Here is a 10,963-nt window from a genome sequence, read left to right as displayed (position 1 = left end):
GCATCTGCAAGAATGTCATACTTCTATTTGAAATCATAAAACCTAGAGTCTGCAGAGCTGCACCCCTGCTGCGTCACACAACTCACAGGACATCATTGTGAGACAGGACCTGCCTCCCGCTGGGTGGTACGATTTGGCTGTCCAGCCTGCTACCCGCATCTACGCACCAATGTAGAAACAAGGCGCTGAGCAAAACAAACTTCACTGCCTTTGTTTGCACCGACTGCAGGCAGGACGAAGAAAGCCTATTTCTCCTGTTAGGACTTGAGGCTGTGCAGTCACATCGGGGTGTTGCAGCACACTTAGACCACGGTACAGAAGTCTGGGGCAAACACTGGCTCCAAACAGAACTCACCAGAACTCGCCTCGCTCTGCAGCACAATGCTGGCGAGATTTACACCACAGCATCTACCTTGGGTACTGGGGATCCTGCATTTTCAGGTGTTCAGCCTGCATGAGAAGAGGGAACCAGCCCTGTTAAAGCCAACAGCCTGCTTCCCTACACTTCCAGTGGAGAGACCCAGACACCCCTGAAGTCTCCAGAGTGGGATCTAGTTTGCAACTTACCAGATACGAAACGGGACTTGTGATTTACCTGGTTATACACAAAGTATTCCCTCTGCTGCACATGCACCACCATAACTGCCATGGCTTTAACTTTCATTTTAAGGTCACAGAAATTACAGCTGTCAAGAATCTCTTTGGAAACACTTTAATTACCTCCAGTGAATGTAAATTGCTAAGTCCCAACAGACACTGGAGAAGAAATCTGAAAGCCCTCTCTCTGCTCCCCATGCCTGTAACGATGCTGAAGATTTGTTTGCTCCCAGAGAATCTCCTCTGTGTCCCCAGGTGTCAGTGAAGACCGATGTCCCTGCAGTTTCAAATGACTACACCGTAGCGTGGATGTCAGCATTGCCAGAGGTATGAAGGGAGTCTTTCCTAACAGTTCCTAGCCTGCCTCTTCTCACTAGTCTTATGAGTCATTCTTGGGGCATAGCTCCATCTCTGTCAAAAAAAGGGAGATGGCAAAGATGCCATCAAGTACTGAAAAATCTCTCAAGTTTTCTTAGCACTCTAGACTGCAAAAAGACATTTAGGTAGGAGAACAGAGCCATATGCTTGTTACATTAGTGGAAACTGAGTTCAAGACAAACAAAGGTAGGTGGTTCTTCACACAATGGGTAGTGAATCTGTCAAACTCCTTGCCAGAAGATGTTGTGGCTGCTAAAAGCTTGCTTGATCTCAAGGAGAGTCTGGAAAAGTTGACTGAAGAGAAATCCAATAAGACTTACAAAATACAAAGAAGCTACAGATAGCTCAGGAGTCCCTGAGCTGAAAATTATTTGAGGCTGGAAAGCATTAGGGGGAAATATATAAGCTTGTCCTATTTTTCTCATGTCTTACTTGCTCCTTATGTCCATTTTTCCTTTTGACTACCCTCCCATATGGTTATCATTTCAGGACACTCCATTCTAGACCAGTACAGACATTCTTCTCTTCTTATCTTTGACACAGTATGGCTACGTACTATAAAAAGTAGTCTGTCATTTGGCCTCGGACTGCTCCAGCAATCGACAGGCATGATGGCAATCATTTTATTAACAGCACAGGCATTTTGTCCAAGGGGATTTGTTCAATGCCGCCTTTTCTTCCAGGGCTGCTAGGGACTACCCCTAAAGGTGCCTTGAAGACCTATAGAATTCCTTATCTTTATATGTATCAAGGGTATTTATTGCCTGGGGTGAACTAGTAGTGTGCAGTGTCACTCCAGTTACTCCAGCTTCTAACAGGAAAATAGGTGCTACAATATCATAGTTTTTAAAGAGACTTTGGTAAACTTAGATCTGATGCAGCTCATCTCTCTCTTGCAGACTCAAAATGTTGCATACCAGCTGTGGCAACTGATGTTTGTTTCTCCATCAGGGAGAAAGAGAATAACGGTAAGCGATGCAGCAAAACTGGGCTACAGCTTCAATAACACGCTGTCCCGAGTGTACCTCCGTGCACCCTATCACAGCAACGAGTCTGACGTCAGCATGGTGAGTTGTTGCTCTCAATCAGACACAAAACCGTGCTGTTTCCACTGCCCCTCCAGAACACCAGTGCTCTTTTACTGCCTGCATCCAACAGGTCAGTGGTGTAAATATGAACATGGTCACTTCCACTTCCATGTACAGGCAGCGGTGGCTGCTTTTGCTGATTGACACAACCGTCTCCTGTCCTGTTGGTAAGGATTCTTTTCCTTGTTCACCAAAAATAACCACCTAAGGAGCTAGTAGAAAAAACGGGCTCCCCACTTCCCTGTGACCTACTCTGTAAGAGAAGAGGTTTACAAGCTGCCCTTGGAGCAACATGAGCTAAGAGTCCATGGCTATAGTCCCAGACAAACACGTTCCCTGCTGTGACGCTACATTACTTGTGTTCCCAGTGCACTGTCGTGCCTTGTCTCTGGTTTCTCCTACCCCCACGTTAGATGCAGGGAACTGGAGGCAAGTAAAACTGCTGCAGAGGGCCAGGGAGCCTCCCCTGGACTAATCCCCCAGCCTTGGCTCTTCCCTGTCATATAACTCCATGCAGGGGATGCAGCTCTGCATCCTTGGGACTTACCTAGTTCTTTTCTCTGGAAAGGCAGAAATAGCCTGGCTTTTTGCAGAACAGTGGTGGCTGCATCTTCTGTCTCTCATGGAACAGTACTGACGTGAACAATTGATGAGAAAGCGGGAGGTTTTAAGTTGTCATGGTCTTGAAGCTAATATTTCAAGGACAAGGTCCAAATAGGTGGCTCTGTGCCCCATTCCTTCTTCCAGTAAGGCAAAACTCCTAGGACCGTAAGGACAACAGAGCAGGTAGCTGGGAACATGACTGTCCATTCTTCTGAATAAATTAATTAGTCACCTGAAACTGGTGATTCAAATCCACTTCGAGCGCCAGGGCTTCTGTGACAAAATAACCGTCGGTTGGCTAATATCCTACAAGGTGTTTCATTAGTGAAAGCTGTGAAGGTACCCCGGTGAAAAGGAATGAGGGAAAGACAGCCATTACAGCGTGAAGACTGACTTGGTAACTCCAATTACCCGGTCTTCTGGGACTGTCTATCTAACTCAACAGATGGCATCAGTTTCACTGATACTACGCTAACATGGACTGTGCCAAGTGTTATTCCCACATTAGTGGTTCAAGAATCCACCTTTCTGTCTAAAGACATTTTAATGGGAGTTGATGATCAAGTCATAGTAAACCCAGAGGTGAAGAACTACTTACTGGAGCACAACAAGACACACATCAGAATAACTATCCCTATTGGAGCAGAAGGAGGCAAGTTAAAGGTTAGTACAAACCTGTCACACACTAACACACTTGAGGTCCTGCACCATGGAAGAGGTTTCTAAATCACGATCATTCCAAATCATTCCAAATAGTGATTGATTGCTGCTTAAAATTCTTAGATATAAGAAATATTTGGAAGACCTAGATGCTCCTTCTCTGTGCTTTGAAAGCACTTACTCAGAAACTAAGAAATTATGATTACAAAACATGATAGAAGCAAGAGACTGTGTTTTGTTAATAATCTTTAAGATATGCTAATAAATTAAGAGTGAAGGGATTCTTGGGCACTGCAGTTCAATTGTCTATGTTGTTACATTATGCAACTAGTCCTGGTAAACTTCTGGTCTGGGTCAAGGAGTAATTTCCCAGACAATTTCCATGCAGACAGCACAAGTTAGCACGGGACAGGTTCCCAGCATGTAGTTTGGGTGCAGCCACCTGCTTTGGACATAGTATATTCCTTGTCAATCTATAATTTACAGATACAGAGGCAAAAGAAATGTTCAGTAGAACAGAATAGAATGGCTTGGGTTGGAAGGCATCTTTAAAGCAGCAACATCTTTCAGTAGATCAGATTACTCAAAACTCCATCCAACCTGACCTTGAACACTTAGAAAGGAGCTGGCAATATTCTCACAAGGATCTTTACCAGTTCCATTTGTGAAGACGATATTGGTGTGATTTTGACTTATTCCCTTCAGAAGTTCACTTTTTTGTGTAGCAGTGGACACTTACTTACATCACTATGTGTATTGTAACACCAGACAGGCTTGGTCTGAAGAACTGTTGGAAGCACTGACAAACTTTCAGTGAACTGTGACAGAATGAGAGACGTGACTGGTAATCCAGGGATTGTAAAAAACTAAATGCAAATATGGTTACCTACTAAACTTAATGAGGACGTCCCCCAAACCTGATACTTCCTTATTGAGAATCTCAGCATTACCTGACCCAAACATGGACCAGGCAAATGGGCCAATCAAACAAACAAACAAGCTCCCCTAGCAAAATCCATCCCAAACTTACTAGAATACCATTTTCTCTTTCTAGTGTAAGAATTTTAACCACATTCAGTCATTTCTCTACTGAGCTATTGAGAATTAAGACTTAATCACAAATTTTACCTCCTAGAGCTCCATATCTGGTGGTGTGTATGGAGTCATTTACAGTATTAACTTGTTTTTGGAGCACACGTGGACAGATACAGATTGGCAAACCACGAAGTATACTGTCATCAAATCCATCACCACACCTTTCATGCCACAAATACCAACTGTTATCAACAGTAAGTCATTCCTCTCATTGACTTTTACCAATCTTTTGCTTTTTCTGTGTTACACATTGCTCCGTTTGACCTCTGCCACACATCTACATTCACCAGAATGTTCTCAACTCCCACTTCCAATTTGCTAGCCAAAGTCAAGATTCAAAGTATTATAAAAAAAAGAAAATCTTTAGCCCTAATGGATGTACCACCTATCACCTGTCATTATGGGATGAAATGATAATTATAAGTTGCTGATAAGAATGTAAACATTTCTTTCACAATAGCATCCAGATTTTTCCAGCGCGCACTGGGACCCTAGAATAAAGATGTCACATTGTGCAATTATCACACTGGGGAGAAGAACTGTCTGAGGACAGCATTCGTTGATAGCATTTTCTCCCCCAAACTGCCTGCATTTGTTATCTTGGGAGCATACTGAAATAATTGTGCCACCCGGTGGTGCAGTAATGTTTTTTAAATTATATTTTCCAATGCATTAAGACACTAAACATCTTTGGAGCTGTCTGGGTAACTGATATAGAAAGAGAAAGGAGCCTCTTAGCATACATTATGATAGTTTTTCCATATTTTATGTGACTGAACTAGATTCTAGATTTCTTTATAAGAAAGTCATTGCATATCTTCGTGCACGTCTAGAAAGTCCCTGAACCCACTTTCTAGAAAGTTGTATGTATTTGTTGTTAATCTCCTGCAGCTTGAAGCAATTCTCATGTACTCAGAGTATTTCAGATCTCACTAGAACACAAACACTCATTAATCAGAGCCATTAAAGAGATGGCTGTTGGCTAAATTTCCTGGAACTTGAACGGGAGGCCACCCCCAACCGTCTTCGTTACTTGATCCACATCAGCAGTAATTTGATGTTCTCTCCCTACAGATACTCTGCCAGAGGAAAGGCTATTTAATGTTGCATTTGGACACTTTCTTCCCGATGTCTCTCTGGTGGCAATCACAATAGGAAATGTGCCATTTGCCCTGAGGGAAGCACAGCATCACGGGTTTAAGATTTATGAAACTCCTTTTTCTAATAGAACAAAAGGATTTATCCTGGAAGTCTCTTTTGATGATCCATTTGTTCTAAAGGAGGTAAGATACAGCAGGTCACTTCAGCAGCTGACTGGAGTAGGTAGGGCACTGCCTCTTCAGAGCGTAGTCTGGCTTTTATTAACCAACAACTGTTCCTCGATCATAAAGGTGTCAACGAATCTAAGCTCATCTGAATTAAGATTAGAGGCTTGTATGTCCCCACCTCGCTCTCCCTGGGTCTCTGGGAGACATACAGCATCAAGTGCAATTAGATGGTATGAAACATGACTTCCTTTATGTCTGTCAGCATGGCTAATGTCCACGTGCACGCCCAGCAGAAAGAGGTTTGTCAAACCTCTATTAAACGCTCTCCCTTGAAACAGAAGTGCTTTGGAAAAATAAATCAATTATTGCAATCCTGCAAACACCAGTAATCCTGAACCTGAATTACCAACATCCAGTAATTCCTGAACCTAATGTTTATGCAGAGCCATTTGACCGCTGGCACAGGCCATGCACCATGCGAGCATGTACAGGCAGGCTCAGGGTATTCTAAATGTAATTTTGTTAAGCTTCAGACCATTTGTAATCTAAATATTTGTAAAAAGTATAAACTCACAGAGGGAATTCAGCCTCTCATTTCAGTGGGAGGATGCATAACTGCAAGTCCTCTACTACTGTTTCAACCAAATCACACAGAGCTGCGATGCTATTTTCGGTTTCAAGGAGCAACATTGCGAACACACAGGATCAGGACTTGCACAAATAGTTTTCAGGCTGCAGTCAAACCACAGTTAAATTACATTAAGGATCAAGTCAAGCCAAAAAATTTCAGAAGTATTTCTTTCAGGTTGAACAGCAGGTTTGCTTTGGGAGCACTTTTAGCGAAGTAAATGAGGATATTGAGGGGGATCTCTCATAGCATCTCTTCATACCTTCTGTTTAACCAATTACTTACTCTCCTGGGTTCAGCCCACACTCTGAGTAAAGAAGAATAAGGATTTGGACCCAGATCTCCCTCTATGAGCTCTTTCACCAGTGGGCTACAGAGGAAACACCACTGTGTCCACTTCTGCCTCCATTTTCTGAACAGGCACTACACTCTCCACATTTATGTTTGTCTGAAAGAGCTGTTGAATCCAGCCCAGATTTCTGAATAGTTCTAGGCCAACTGAAGCAATGTTTTTGGAGACTGAGCTATTTGCAGGGGAGAGGAGGGTGTTGGAATAATTACTTAGTGCTGCTCAGGATATACATTCCTGTCTGTGCTGGAAGCCATTGCTACCGCAGTCTTATACTTCTCTCTTTTTCAGTATGTGAATAGAAATGAAACAAAATACACCCTCCTCGTCAACTACACGATAAGCGTGGGTCCAGAGATGACACTCTATCATCATCCTGCAGAGGTGGAGTGTGTGATTGCTGATATCGGTAAGCTTTCCCCTGATATTAACTGCTTTGCATCAACAGCACGGATCGGATTTTCATTGAATTTGGTGAGAACGGCTTTAGGCTGAGGATGAGAGCTTTTGGGAAAACCCCACCCTTCAATAGCTCATTATTGGTAACGTAGCCAACTTGCTGCTTTTCTGATGGCAGCTTTTCTGCATACTGGCAAGACAGTCTGCCCTCGAGACACTGAGAGCAATAAAAACTAGTGTGTAAAAGAAGTTGGCTTGCAAACTCAGCGAACAAGATGCCTCATAACTTGAACATACATCTACTGGCAAAACTTTCAGACATTGCTACGAGTTTCAGTTTGTCCTCAAATGCAATTCTGCCTCTGCGTCCAGGGCAGAACTCAACTGACTCAAATAAATTGCTGTGAACTCCAAAGACAGCATTTCTGTAAGGAGACAGTCATCCACTAAGAGCTGTACTTCACAGGTTATTGAAGCAGTCAGGAGGTCTGATGGGTATTTTCTCAAACTTCTTAGATTTTGGATGCCACAAAGCTGACTCAAAGTCTCCTCATTGTCCTATTTTATCTCTGAAACAGCTCTGGGTTCAACCCAAAGAAGGCTGACCACAAAAATATATTTACCTACATAGCTCAGCTTGCCTTACTAAAACAAGGAGTAGTCCTGGAAGCAAGTTGGCAGGCCACCACTAGAGCATGAGGATTCCTCATCCCACCGATTGCGAGCTGCTACATCCACAACACAGCCAAAGCCCTGCAGACGATGCCAGTATGCACGTAACAGTGCTGCTGCAGTGCCAGTGCCAAATTTAACCATGATTGATTGATAGAAATCCTTGCCTGGGCCAAACATCATCACTCAAACCCTCCTTCATTGCTAAGTCTTCATCCACCCTTCTTCCTATAGCACTACCAGAAGCAGTTGGTTACTGTGATGAAGAAAACCTGTATCTAGCCATCCCTACTTTCGGTTTGCACCAGTACTGGAACCTGTATCTTGGTAACAAGCTCCTGAACCGGCATGTTGCGCTTACCAATGGGTATCTTGCAGCTACCAATTCTACACACCTGACCTTGCAAATACCTCTGTTTGCTGTGGGAGTTATCTATGAGGTACATTAACTGTATAGCGATGCCACCTTTAAAGCATGTAGGACTGTTTGCGCATACAGCCACAGTCCCACAGTCACTGTTTGTAGTGCTGTAGTGTTAAACTACATTTGGAAATTGGAAAACCTCCAGAGGGAAGGACTCTAAGCCAGTGCAAGTAAGACAAGAGGTTTCGGACACGGACCCTTCGGGTAATGCCATGTATTATGTAATCTGCAGTGCTAAGCTGTCTCTAAAAGATATGCACCAAGTCTTCAAAAACAAACTTCTCAGTATTTTTAGTAAGATGAGGCAAAATGTCCCATCTGCATTGAGCCAGAAACAATATTTCAATATAGTTTTTATGAAAGAAGTTCTTTTAAAAGAACATTTTGTAGAAATGTTAAGACATGGCAGGGGAAAACTGATGCTGTCATAAACATCTGAACTATTCTACAATAATCAGTCAAAAATTATCTCTGTGACAGTGACCAATTAATTTATACCAGAAAACTTCTGCCCCCATGTTTCATCAGGCTCATGTCTTCACACTGACTTAACTCTTGTGACTTGTTAGTATTCAAGTGGCACAAGCTAAAGAGCAGAACTTTGCACATACAGATCACATGCCTTAACAGGACACCTCTTCCATCACCTCCTTCACAGGAAGTGTCCTTTCAGAAAATTAAAGCAAGGTTTGATGTTGCCCTACGGAAAGTGAGAACTATGGAGACCTTACAGATGTTCTCCGTTAGCTGCAGTTTTAATTCTTCAGCATTTATAAGTAAGTTATACAACTGATCAATCAATAAAAAGATCTGTGATTCTTTCCTTGAGTTTATAATCCACTCTCTAATTTTCTCAGTATGCCACCCAGATGGTACTATAATGATATCTGCCCAAATGAAGACAGTTCCTGCCATTGATATGAGTAAAACCAAACTGAGGGATAGTTCTTGCAAGCCTAAAGAGTATAATGAAGGACATGCCTTCTTCAAGTTCCATGTCACTACCTGTGGTACTTCAGTAAGGGTAAGTCCATGGCCAAAGCAGATACATCTGCTGGAAGTCTCTGTCTTTCCTGCATTTTCTCTTTTCTTCCCCTGCCCCAGCTCCTGAGAAGATTAAATTTTTAATGAACTTCCCATATGCACAGTTTGAAGGTGATCACATTATTTATGAAAATGAAATCTCTTATGAGAAAGAGACTCTTCCAGGACACAGCATACCGATAATCACAAGAGATCCAGACTACAGGTAGGAGCTACTGCTCACTGACACTGCTCACTTTGGTACAGCTGCTGGAAAGTAAAAGTGAACTCAAAAATTACTTTTTCTCCTATTATAGACTAACAGTCTTGTGCTACTATCGAGCAAAAGAGACCCTAGTGCTAAGTGCCTTTGCTAGTGATTCATCCACATCATCTCCCTTTGGCTCCGGTACAATGGTACCAAGATCAAATATTGCAGGTAGGCAATTCTCTTCCACCATTTTTAAACTTCTGTGACTCTTTCAGTTGTAAGTTCCCTTGTTAAGACATGCCCTGCTTCCTACTAAAGAACCTCCCTAACATTTCCCTTTCTGCAGTGTACAGAAGGATAAGACAAGCCCTCAATGTAGTTTCAAGAGTGTCCAAGGGTAAGTCTCCTCCTAAGAAAAACAGAAAATTTCCAAACATGTTTTAATTTAAATAAAATTAAACAACAAAATCCCCTGATGTTTTCTCGAGATGAATCTTTCATGGAATTCTACGAGACCAACGTGGCAATACTCAAGCGACCTGTGGACCCTGTCTTTGTCGAGGTGGAGCTGAAAGACAAGAGCCCTGACATTGAGCTGTACCTGGAAAACTGCTGGGTAACCAGGTCTTTAGATTTCAACAGCACCCCAAGATGGAATATCACTGTGGATGGGCAAGTAGTTATTGAATGACCGATGCGTTCATCGGAGAAGCCCTGATTTCTTCTAGATCTGTTATCTGTTCTCTCAAATAGGTGCGAGATTAACGGCAGTGAGTATGTTGCAGAGTTCTGTCCAGTAGCTGTTAGCCCCAGGGTGAGACACCCTTCTCATTTTAAAAGGCTAGCAGTAAGGACCCTGACACATCGACTGGAACAGGTAAGATTAAATCAAAGAGTCACCTCCCATTAACGGACCCTACCCTGTGAAATTCTTAACACCACTTAAAAAATAACTAATTTAAACACCTCACAGACTTAAGACCTAGCCAGAATTCAACCCAAGTAGCCTGACTGGTGTGCAGCTTTAATTTGGTTCCCTTCTCAAATCTGCTGTGCAACAGTTTTGAGATTGGACTGGCTGGAGTAAACAAAAGAGTTTGGTATGTATATATGATTTTTATATGCTGTTTCTGACTTTTTATAGGGTCAGATTCATAGCACTTCAGCTCAAAATGTCTTGAACAGAAAAGTCAACTTACACGCCATAACATCCACACAAAGTTCAGCTCTGTTGTCTCCCGTCTCTCCCAGCCAGTCAACCATGTCCTTAGATGCCAGCCCAATGGGCAGGGAAGCAGAGGCATGTGGGTTTCGTCTTACACTTTGGAGGTTCTGTCCTCCTCTAAGTCTAAAAACAGCAAAGAGAACCCAGGACAGTCAGCTGAGAGTGCTTTGCTCCCACTCCACCCAGTTGAGTGGACTCTAGCACATGTACTGATATGAGCCATGGCAGGACCCCTGCCTCGGCAGCTTGAGTAACCACATCATTTTTTGACATGGCTTTTCATACGCAGTTCAACTCATGAACTTGCTAGAAATGAACATGATGCAATTCTGGCTTGTGCTGC

Source organism: Phaethon aethereus, assembly GCF_964289735.1.
Source record: "Phaethon aethereus genome assembly, chromosome: 3".
Classification (NCBI taxonomy): Eukaryota; Metazoa; Chordata; class Aves; order Phaethontiformes; family Phaethontidae; genus Phaethon; species Phaethon aethereus.
Note: the sequence above shows the minus strand (reverse complement) of the source record.